Source organism: Corvus moneduloides, chromosome 1 (genome assembly GCF_009650955.1).
Source record: "Corvus moneduloides isolate bCorMon1 chromosome 1, bCorMon1.pri, whole genome shotgun sequence".
Classification (NCBI taxonomy): Eukaryota; Metazoa; Chordata; class Aves; order Passeriformes; family Corvidae; genus Corvus; species Corvus moneduloides.
Window position 1 is genome coordinate 133,069,177 of NC_045476.1, and position 12,730 is coordinate 133,081,906.

Sequence of the window (12,730 nt, forward strand, 5' to 3'; positions counted from 1 at the left end):
TGCTTTCGGCTTGGACATTGAGTTGTTGACTGCAACTCTTTGAGCGTGACCTTCCAGACAATTCTTTATCCACTGAATGGTCCATCTGTCAAATCCATGTCTCTCCAGTTTAGAGACAAGGATGTTGTGCATTTGACTAAGGGATATCTGATTCTTTTTTGCTACTATTGCAAAACTGCAGTGTCTTGACTCTCCAGCTTAAGTTGAATGGTCACACAATTACAGATCAGGAATTCTTTCTTCTGAGAAACACTGTATTTCTGTTTCAGATAGGTAGTTGCACATCATAGTATATATGTCTTACCTACAGGATGGATTGCTTATACTCATAGTGGATATTTAAATTGGGATATTATGCTAAGTGATCTGCTAAGTGGCATTGGTTTTTTATAACACCTGTTTGCATTCGTATTAGTTGCACTAGTTTTCTATTGGTTTCTATAAAGATTTTGGTGTAGTCAAAGTGCCTGAACTAATGCTCCAAACAATCTCTTTTTGCACCTATGAGACGTATCTGTTCACTATTAAATAAATTCAGAACTTGTATGGAATAACACAGCCTTGGAACAATTTTTCAGTTATCTGGACAGAAATTTCCAGTAGTACAAATTGATCCACATCTTGCACTGCAATCCCAGGTCTTTTAGCAGTCACTTGAGAAGCAGGACTTCTCTCTGGAAGTAGCTGTGATTTTAAGATACATATTGTTAAATGAATTGCTAGTCTGTGCCAGCCATGAAATAAGTCATTTAGTAAGTTTTTCAAGAGTTGAAGGAATCAGAACTGTTGAGGTTTTTAAGTACCTCTGCAGAGAAAGACCTGGGGGTCCTGGTGGACAACAAGCTGTCCATGAGCCAGCAGTGTGTACTTGTGGTCAAAAAGGTCAGAGGTTTCCTGAGGAGCATTAGGAAGGGTGTTGCCAGCAGGTCGAGGACAGTGATCCTGCCTGTCTACTCAGTCCTGGTGAGGCCACATCTGGAGTGCTGTGTTCAATCTTGGGCTCTCCAGTTCAAGAGATACATGGAGCTCCTGAAGTGAGTCCTGCAGAGGACTACAAAAATGATGAGGAGCACCTCCCTTATGAAGAAAGAAGACCGAGAGGCGATCATATCAATGTTTACAAGCAACTAAAGGGAAGGTGCCAAGAGGACGGAGCCAGGCTCATTTCAGTGGTGCCAAGCAATAGGATGAGAGGAAGTGGGCAGAAACTGAAACACATGAAGTTCCACTTGAACATGAGGAAGAACTTCTTTACAGTGTGGGTGACTGAGGTTTCCCACGGAGGCTGTAGAGTCTCCTTCTCTGGAAATGTTCAAAAACTGTCTGGACACAATCCTGACATAAAGTGTCATGAGAAAAATAATGCACTTTTAGTTCCTTGCATTGGGTTTTATCAGGTTGCACAATAGAAGCTCCCCTGCACACCTACAAAGGAGCACATAGACTATGGCAGGTTGGGGTAACCCAAATAATAATCTGCTGGGACACCAGGCCATCAAAGGCCCGTTTCCACAAGCCCAGAGGAGCACAGGAGTACATGGCTGGGCAGGGTAGTCCAAATAGCTGGGTCAAAGAGACAAAATCTCTGCCTGATCTCTCCAAGGGCTTCCACAGGGGACTCTCAGCGGCATACATCCTTGGAACACACAGCACCAGCAGTCAGACAGAAGGGTCTATGGGCCACCTCACAGATCAAGGGGTTCACTACCTAGGGGCATTGTACATATTATGGGATGCATGATGGGAAGATCATTTGGGATTTTGGGAGGCCTTATTTTAGGTTGCTTAAAGAAATATCCAAGGCCAGGGAAAGAGACTGATTAAGGTTTGGGGAAGAAAAAAGCAGGAAAATAGGGGGCTAAATGAATAATTAGGGCCAGTCCTGTATGAACAGTTACCTGGTCAAAACACTTGCTTCTCTGTGGCCTCATCACTGCAGTCTGTCCTGTCTTCTCATTTAACTCCATTTCTCTTTTCATGGGTGAAGGGCTGACTGTTCTCTGTGTGAGCGTATGGGGTAAGTGCCAGCAGTTGGAGAGGTGGGTCAGGGGGGTCCATGTGTTTAAGGTTCCAGAGACTGGAGCAGGTGAGTCTCCATTTATCAGTGTGTGATTGTTAGTGAAACCAGAACTGATGAGCAGGATAATTGCCCTGGGAGCTATGTCTGTCTCTGAAAGTAAGGCACCTGGAAGAGTTAGCTCAGTATTAGAGATGTCTTTTGAAATTCCTATTAGTAGGAAAGCTGACATAAGAGAAAAATATGTTTTAGAATATGGCTTCATTATGCCAGCTAAAGACAATCAGTGTAAAAAATGTTTATATTTTTATAAAAAGTCTGATTTAGGTTAACAAATTCTCTCAGCAGTATTGTTCATTCTCACATATTTTCCAAACAAGTTTTCAGTTAAGATTTTTTGACTGCTTAGTTTTACTGTTAAAAGAAGTTAAGAAGTGGCACAACTGAATTTAGACAAATATGACCCTGAGTCTTACACATCAAATCAACAAATGTGAGGGTGTCACCAGTTTATGCTTAGCTGTCTCTTTCCTTATTTCCATCCACTCTATTCAGCACTTTTCTCTAAATTCAGCAGCAACGATATAGTTCATTTCACTTGTTTAAGAGCTAATTATGTAGCTTAGATGTAGGTCTGTATTTTTATAGGTTTTCTAATTTTTTTTTTCTAATTATTTTTTAATTGCTTTCATGTGCTTTGAATAGGGACCTGGTATTAAGACAGTCTGGCTGTTTTAGTGCTAAGTTATATCTGGTCTATGTTTCTGCTAGAAACATTTTATCCTTACAATAGGATCTACTTACAAGGAACTCAGATACTCAGTGAAAAATCCATTACTGTACATTTGAGTTTAAGAAAAGCTAAAATCATTTCATTTATTTTTAAGAAAAAAGAGAGAAGGCCCATTTCTACCAGAGTATAATTCTCACTGACACATTCTTTTTTCCACATGGAGGTGTTCCCCCTGTCCTTTACTTTTAATGACATCAGGTGAGGGTGAAAAGATCTTCAACTGAAAACTCACTGTCAGCTTTTGCTAAAATGTGTAATAGACTTTTAGCCAAACTACTTAAAAGGATCAAAGGTATTTTAATATACTTTAGAAGAAGAAAGGACACATAACATGCACAATAAATTACTTCTATTTTGATGGAAAATATACACTCATATTCATATGTTTGTATGGGTGTACTTATGGCTATAAGGAAAAGTAAATTCATATAAACACAATTTTGTAACATGGGTTTATTTATAAGCATTTTATATTTCACTGTTTGCATGTGTGTATGTCTGTACACATATGTATACATAACATGCTCTGTATTTGATCTAAAGATGATGGTAAGACAACATTTTGTACACTTGCCTAAGTGCTAAAAAGAGGAAATGATTTACATTTGCACTCCAAGCTGCTGCCAGAAAAGCCTTTCTACATCACATATTTCAATCTGCTGTATGCATGTGCCTGCATACACATCTCAAATACACCATATCACTATCACAACACCACTGCTTTTAGAAATTATGATTCCTTTTTCAGAACATATTCCTGACTGAAAAACTCAATTTTTTCATGTATTGCTATCAGATGCACTCTGGAAAACTGGGGAATAAGTACAAAGGCCTACAACCTAAATGCTACTTGTGCAGATTTCTTTAAGATATTGACCAGCTAGGAAAAAAAATATAGATGTGACTAGGAATAAATTTTGTTGTGTGTTGAATTTTTTAAAGATAAAAATACATAGTTAAAAATTTGAACATACTAACAGTTTATATCTTTGCGTGAGATTTACAAAATTTGGAATCAGCTACAGAGAATAAGTCAACAGTAGTTCTGTTTATCTCAATTACAATTAATCTAAATTTACAACAGGTATATTTCTACTCTGAGGTCCTATTTAGCTTGAAAAGACTGTTCAGTCTCTTTCAGAACAATTGCAGTAGAAATCCAATTGTTCTTTCAACTGCCTGTTGTAAAATTCCAGCTACCTAAGCTAAACAAATGCAGCTGAGAGCTGTTAGATGTGTTTACCCAGAGCTTTTCAGAGATCAAAGGGGGGGAAAAAAGCACATCTGTATATTGAATTAAACTTTTTACTTTACTTGAAAATAAATTTTTTTAAAAAGCATTATTCCTTCCTCATGAAGTTTTCCCCAGAGACCCCCACTTTTGAACTGTGCATGTACAATTTAAGGCACTTAGCCTTAGGAGGGGCCACCTCCTGCTGTAGATGAAGAGCTCGACACTAGGACTAACGTTAAATAGAGGCATGTACCTCCTCTTCCTTCGGGTCCTGCTTTTTGTCCTGTAACAGGCATTGGAATCATTGGTCTCCATTCAGATGCACTTTTCTTAAAATGTTACCACCTGTAGGCTACTGTTACATTATTTCTTTGAAGATCCTGAAAACATGAGGGTAGGGTAGTTTTGTTCAATTTAGCTTTACTGGGGGTATGTGGTTTTACAGACAAAAAGAAAGTGCTGGTTTTTTCCCCCTTGAGATGCTGTTATGGCCATGGGCATCGTGATGTCTGATTTTAAAAAGTGAACTTCACAAGAATGCAAAATGCCCCTTCCAGAATAATATGTTTTATGCTTAGTGTGCCATGAGGAAAATGGTGAGCTTAAGGTGGTATTCTGTTTGTGCATGCATTTTTTTCCATCTGTGCTCTACAGGAGAAGGTAACGTGTCACTATGTCCTGATTTGGGAACAACTTTTCTCTCCTCACTGTTTAGGGCATAGACAGAAAGGGTTCAGGTTCCTTAATGACAGTGTCTTCTAGAGTGAAAGCAGTTGAATACAGGCACAAAATAGCAATGTCTCTTGGTTTTAGGATATTGTAATAAACTGTTTGATGCCCAAGCAATGGATGTATGCTTGGTGTTTGTTAACGCCTTATCAAAGCAAGGGCTATAAGAAATGTAGGCTATCTGTGAGCTTGTGATGTACTGATTTGAAAAATTAGGCCGAACATTAAATAATTTACTGTAACTTTGTTGTAGTAAGCTATTTCCAAGTGTAAAAAGAGTAATATGTTACCTAAACAGATTATTGTTATGTGTTTGGGTTAGCAAAAGAAAAACTGGGAAGATCAGAGTGCAAAACCAAGTCATCATTGGTCTTACTGCAAAACAATGGTAAGTACTACTTTATTTTTTAAGGTTAATTTTTTTTTTTTTTTTGTATTTATGTCATATTCTATATTAGTTTTCCTGTGAAATTAGCATTTATTTGTTAAATACACTTAATTCTTGATTGCAGGGGTAATCTTTGCTCACTTTTAGTCTGTTTAGTTGTATCAGTGAAAATCATCATACCAGAAGAAGTACCACAAATGTAAACAAAAATGAATTTCAGAAATCGGGAAATTTTACAGATCTTAATCTGGTTCTGCTCTTTTATGCTATGTGACCAGCTTTTGACAATGCCTTTTATATGCACATTCCGTGGAACCACATTTATGGCTTTGTAATTTAGCCTTTCTAATAGCTAAATTGCAATAACATTCCAAAAGATAGCCTTTTTTTTTTTTTTTTTTTTTTTCCCTGTATGAAGAAACTGTGTAATTTATTATACCTAATTCTGGTGAAGTAAATTGTCTTTTAGGATGAACCCAAAAAGCTCTTGCTGAATGAAACTTAACTGGACTAATCAAAGACCAAGCGATCTAGCATGAATAATGGGTGGGATATATGTTTTCAAACCTATGCCAGAGCTTATTCCTCCTTGAAGCCTCTCTGGGTCTCAGAGCATGCTGGCCTCCATGAACACAATGGGACCCATGACCCTTATTCATCCATAGCCCCCACTGGCACTCAGCAGCAATCTCAGCATTCTGATTGACAATGAAGAGAGACATTGCTTCCCTCTTCCTTCTCAATCTTATGTGCATGTTTCTAAGATGCTATGTTTCTGTCAGAATACCCAGTTTAAGGATCAGAAGGGATTTTCTACCCTGTTGCGATCACAGTGGTGTCCCGGATTAGGGAGTATTTTACCTTTTCAGGAGAACTTCACTGTTTAAAAAAGTTTTACCAAACAATAGTAACTTATGTGGGGAAATGTTCTTTTGCCAGTGCTCTGAAGGGGCAAGGCAATAAATTTAAAGCCATTAGGTCAAACAATTCCTTCAAGTTTAGACATAACACTGAACTAGCTATGTGATTTTTAAGTTAAAGCAGATTTCCTGTGAAACAGCTAGAAATATCAGAAGAGGAGTTTAGGCATGTCTGTACTCATCCATTCCCTTTAAGACCCTGAGTAAGGCTGGAGAACCTATTAGTTTGGTAAATTAAAGTATTCCTCATTCCTTAAAGTTTTCCTGCTGAAATCTTGTGAAAAAATTATTCTTCTGGCTTAGTACTACTACTGAGTAGTACTAAGTATTAAGGTACAGTAAGGAAGAATATATTATTTTCTTGTACAGTCTGTGGAGGAAGTACAAAATTGAAGAAGCAGTGAATAAGAACATGTTTCTTAGAATATGAAACATTTTGTGTGCTTAGGAAAAAACACAACCCTCAGAAGCCCTGTCATGGTCCCTCATAAGCTGTGGCTTGAGAGCAGTAGAAAATGGGTTGAAGTGAACAAACTTCATCTTAGGTGGTTCCCTACATTTCTTCTTTACATTTTCCATTGTACCTGATAAAATAGATGAGCTCCACGAAGTAGTCATCCCCTACTTCAATTAAAATGAATAAATCTGGCAAGTGATGCTTTGAAACCTGTCCCTTTTCATATATATCATTCACTTGAGTATCTTATTGTAAATTTCTAAATCTTATTTGCTTTCAGCAATTAACTTTCCTTTAAATCTTCCTTCCATTTACCTTGACGTTTAATTTACCAAATCTCTCTGTCTTTCTCTTGGTGTCTCTCTCTCTCTCCCCCTTTCTCTCTCTCATATTACTCTTGCTGTTGTTCTGGGGTTTTTTTGTTTATGTTATAAACATATTGCCTGATAAATTTCTATTTGATCATTTCAGGAATGGAGCAGTCTTTCGTGTTTGATTCTAAGGACATTGTGCCTTTGAATCTAGTATATTTTAAAATTCAGTTAAGTTATTGGAAAACAGTCAGACAGGAGATTTCCCCTTGAGTTATTCTGCAAGCTTTTGTGGTTTTCATGTAATTTCTTTTATATGTTCATATTTTTGGGAGGGGTGAGAGTAAAGTTCAGTCTCTTATTCCCCTGGCAAACATTCATAAAACAAAAGAAATACCACCTGATTGCTTGTGTGAAAGAAATTACGAAACACCATATGCCAAATGTTGTTAATAGCAAAAAGTGAAAAGATAGAAAAAATACAAATGCCCACAATATCTCCATTCTGTAATCTTCTTTAGGTATAATAAGTATGTGTTATTTTTAACAATGATGGATATGGAGTTTCTTCTGATAAAATGTGAATTATAAATTGAGTTTGTCTTTAAGAAAGAAAAAACAAAACAAACCTCTTCCTGAAAATATCTTGGCTATTTATAAGTTATACTTTTGGTATGTCTGAAGAGAATTTTGATCCAGAAGTAATTGCTATAAATATTGAAACATATCACATAATATGTGGGTGATATATTACCTTTTTTGCAATAATTAAAAGATTGGCAAAAAATCCACATTTTCTATTCTAATTTCTCACATTATATACTTAATTCTTTCATAAAATGTATATTAATTTCCATATTTCTCTCATTCTATCTTGCATGTAAATACTTTGACCCTACAAATTTCTAATGGTCAAAGATGCCAAGAGTGTGTAGGGAAACACTCCTTTTTAAACAATTCTTTTGTTTTAGGGGCTAGTGACTCACAGGACCTTGATCACCTTACTAAGTTGAGCACTTTTTCAATATCTGACTCTACAAGGTTGAATATTACCTTCATTGTTTCCTTGTCTAAGGGACCAGGTCCACCATAGTCACCAGACTGTGCTGGCAGATCAGGCTTAGCCAGTTACATATCATTGCTAATTAAGAGAATTACTATGTCTCTTAGTGCTGGAGTGAGATTGGTGTTGATGTGTGAACCAGGCTAAGGGTTTAGATGAATTCATGGTGAATTTTGTAATTGGTGTCATAACTGTCTGCTTTATATTCTTTGTGGTTCTGTGCACGTGTCTGTAGCTCACAGGAGTTCCAAAAGGAGTGCCAGTCTATAGGGAGTAAAGCCAAGCCTGAAGATGTCCTTCTTTTCTTTCTTTTTTTTAATTATGTGGAGATGAATATGAAAGAAAGCAAGGTTTGAAAGATATATATATATATGGAATGATATAAGCCTTTCTGCCTCACTGTTTGTAAATATACAAGGAGATTAAAAAAAAGTATATATAAAAGATATATTGAATAAAAATTTCAATGTTGGCTTGCCAAAAACCAAAATATTTTCAATTTTCTATGTTTGTCAAGTATTCTTTACAAATATATTAATGTTGACACTGCCTCCTACCCCTAATTTTAAGTGAAATGTGCAACAAAAGAGAAGCACTTGAAGTCTGGAAATGACAAAGTTGAAGTTACACGTGCAGCATGAACTTGGCTTCCTTGTGTGTACATGTTTTGATAAGGTCCTTTATTATTTGATCACATAGGTATTTGACTTTTGTTCTCCATTTAATTTCAGGTCAAAATCAAACTGTACAAATTCAGATCAATATGAGTTAGGTCTTCACTGAGCAACAATAAGGCAAGTTTTGATGAACCTGAGTGACCTAGAATCCTCTGGAAAAGTGAGAGCCGTCTTGTGAAAGACGTCATGGGTTAAAATTGAGCAGTCTGGGCTTCTGCTTTGCTTGAAATGTTATTACACCTCTCAGTGCCTCTCTCTATTCTATCATTGTAAATATTCATACAAGTATTTCCAGATCTCACAAGAGTGTTCTGAGAATAAATTCATTACTCCTTATGAAGCACACTGATATTACAGTGATGACATAGATAGAAGCCTATAAAGAAAAATAAAAGCTTATTTGCTTCAGGGCTTAGAGGATATGTCGTAAATACAATGTGGAACCACATGTTGAACATAAGGATAAAAAGAAATATCCAGGTGTTGCTTAGCACTTTGTCCCCTGTATTAACCAAAGGCTCAGGGGAGGGAAAGGGTGGGAGAAAAAGCCTGTTTTTCCTACAAGAGTTTTGACAGCAAACTAGTATGTGACGTGCAAAAAGCACAGGAGAAAGGTAACATTGGGATTTTATTAACAGCTCTTCAGTTGTAGTTGTCATGAAACTTATACAAAACTGAATTAAAATTCTTCTTTACCCATATTCCCTTTGAACGGACCTCTTTAGAATACAAGGGATTTTGTGGTGCATAGAGAGGTCTATTTATAGTACCTTATGCCACCAATAATTGATCTGTTCTCATATATATATCTCATATAAACATAAATATCTCAGAAGATAGTTCTGCATTTATTATGAACATTTCTCCTTAGACAGTAAATATTTTCAAGCATCACAAATCCTCACAAAGGCTTTAAGGCTTTGTGATGCTTTATGCTATTTTCTCCCTTTTTGAAAGTAGCTGAAATAAAGAAAATGGCTTACAGATTTAGCTGTGTATATAGTTTGAAAGTAACAACTGAAAAATGATGTTCATAATCTGAATTGCAATGAAACCAATTATCTGTACCATGGTGTTTCACTTGGGAATACTCTGAAAGGTTTAGTATTTCTTAAAAGAAATTAAAAACAGCTGTAAAAATACCATAAAACAAAAATAGCAGCTGCAAAAGAGATTAACATTCCTAAATTTCATTTGAACCTGAGATGTTATTTTTCCAACAGAAACATACATATATACTGATTTTTAAAATCTATTCTTTATGAAACTATATCCTTTTAAGAAAAAGATATGGTTTTTTTTTTTCTTTTCCATTTCACCACTTCTTGATACTACCTATGAATTTCATGAACATTCTTCCCCTCTGCCTAGGAATTTTGTAGTACATTTTCTTCTGTAATTGTCAAAGAAAAGCTACAATTGTTGAATCTTGAAGAATGATTTGAATATAACCTATTAAGAATTAAAGATCTGCCTAATAAACAATTTATAGCAATCCTTGCACTTTTGTTACTTACAGCTGTCAAACAGCTTTCAAATTGAGCCCAAATCACCCTGTGCCTGTTTTAAAATTTTATGTAGCGTCTGTTTTCCAATTAAGCAGCCAGTCATAGATGAAACCTTTCCTAATCTTTTTCATATATATAATAAAACCAAATGTAATTTATAAAACAGAACTGGAGGTGCTGACAGTATAAAACAGTTTATTTTGCAGTCTTGGTCAAAACATATGGCAGCAACTTTTCTAGACTTCTGCCAGATGGCGGGCCTTAATCGATTTTGTCTGTTGTGCCGCATGTTAATTCTCTGTGAAAAGTGTTTCTTCAAACTCAATTAAAAAAATAATGACTTTCATTTTCTTACTGAGCAACTAATGCTAAAACTGTCATTTAGATATGTCTGTTTAAGTTTGAAAAGTTTTTGAAAGCCCCAAGATATTTACACAACAGGTAAAATTGATTCTAATGGCTTTGAAAGCTGTGATTGTTATTTGTCAGCTTATGTATCATTTCATGTGGATCTGAATAAATTTACCTTTTTGATAATATTCCTTATCTTGCATTTCTGTTTTTCTTGTGGCTTTTTTAACTAATGATAGTGTTTCATTCTGAAAATTAGAGTAATTTTGAGCACCAAAAGACCCCAGAGTAAAATCTCAAATCATCAACACTAAACTCATTACTCCAAACTATAAACACATGAAACTAGAAAAAGAGAATAACATCTATCTCTACATCTCAATAAAGATACTGTTTTATGCAACAAACAGCTGTTATAAACTTTAACTACTGGTCTACCCAACACGTTTTGATGTACTTTCTACATCTCCCATATTAAATTATTATAATTTATGTGACCATACTACATTTAATAAATGTTCACAAAGGCCAGTCTCCAAGGTTATTTTAACAGGCAATTTTTGCTATGCTAGAGTATGAAATTTCCTCTCTACCCAATAAACAATGAGGTATTAATTTTTGATAAAGGTGCTTCCTGATGGGCAAACATATTGGACACAAAATCTTTAAATTCTACTAAAATTCTAGCAGTTATAGTTTCTATGTATTTTGGTGAATGTGTTAGTAGTATGGATGCCTTAATAAATACATTTTTTAAAAATTCTGTGAGTTAATGGAAAATATAGTAAATGTTTATACATTTTGGTCTTTTTTTACTGCCATTGTTCTTTTGTTATACATATTATTTGTGACACGGGCTTAGATTTTGAACTAAAATAAGATGTGTGCATAACAGAAATCAAATGAAATGAACTAGTCCCCAGAGAAATATGCAATCCTTTTGTAGAACCTAGCTTTAATGTAGACCAGTACTTAACATATTCACAACTTATAACGTATGAAATGGGTGTATGTTGAAACAAAATATCAACCAGATCTATTCTCTTTACCATGTTTATTTTATGACTACTTTCTTTTGAAATAGAGCAGGGTTATGGTAATATGTGTGTAGACTAAATAGGTTGTGTTTTCTCCAGCAATAATCCCACACAAGTACAAGGCAGAAACACTGTGTTTTTCCAATACAATCCAGCAAGGGCAAATGACAGCCTTAGCTGATGGCTGATATCTTTTATAGTACAGCTGTGACATATTTTATGCATCACAAAGAATGATCAAACAATTCTCTGGAACCTTTCTGTCAAGGAATGTGGCCCCATGTCCCTTATATGCCTTTACTTTAGCCTATAATACAACTAAACACTAAATTAGATATTTGTTACCAACTGGTAATTATTTTTTAATCAGGATGCATTTAGGAATAGAATAAAATCTTTATTTTGTGTAATATTTACAATTTATTGGGTTTTAGTATATGATAATGATTGCTTAGAATATATTTAAGATAAATAGTGCACATACTTAGTAATAAGAATACCACTGTAGGCAATTAAATAATTTTAAATGCACCATATGCTTATATTTTGGAAAATAAAATGGAGTACAGCCTACTAAAAGTTGGATGTCTGGGGATTTTGGAATGTAGTACTTAACAATATCTTAAAAATTCTTACTTATAAAATTATGTTGATATATTTGACTCAAAATCTCTTAGCAATTTAACTGTCCTGCGTTCTTCACTATGTTAAGTATTTTCAAAGCAAGGTTCAAACATAGATTTAACATCTAATGCAATATATATTCTAGAGTGAGGATAGTGCTCTTTGCTGGTGTTCCGGTTTGGCCAAATTTAGAAATATGTCCTCTGAGAGAAGGCACTACCACGCCTCCCTCCCACCAGGTTCGGGGAAAAAAAAAATTTTCATCGAAGGAAAGTGAAGAAGATAAAACTATTTATTTAACAAACACACGGGAAAGGAAAATAATGTTAAATGGTAAAATCTTTCGCTGTAGAGGAAAAACCTGGGAAAGTGTTAGAGTCCTCCCTTTGGTCTCCTCGGAGCTGGGGCTTGGGCCGGGGCCAGGCCCTCTGTGCCCGGTGGAAAGTCCTCCCGATGTGCTCTGATGTTACAGCAATCAAGCAGTCCAGTAGAAAAGGGAGAAAATCCCAGATTCCAGAGAAGGAAAAGTTCAACTCTCAGCCTCTCTCCGGTGAACAAGGAACTGGAAAAACTGGCCAAAAGCTGACTGGAAAAGCTGCAAGCCGGGTGCTTCCTCGCTCC

General features: G+C 35.6%; 1 long non-coding RNA gene across 1 annotated transcript; it reads left to right on the plus strand.

The window, feature by feature from the left end:
• The first annotated feature begins 842 nt into the window (after positions 1–842).
• On the plus strand, positions 843–10,636 carry LOC116452999. Its single transcript, XR_004243648.1, has 2 exons — positions 843–5,161; positions 8,644–10,636. It is a non-coding gene; the product is annotated as an uncharacterized LOC116452999 (long non-coding RNA).
• The last annotated feature ends 2,094 nt before the right edge of the window (positions 10,637–12,730 follow it).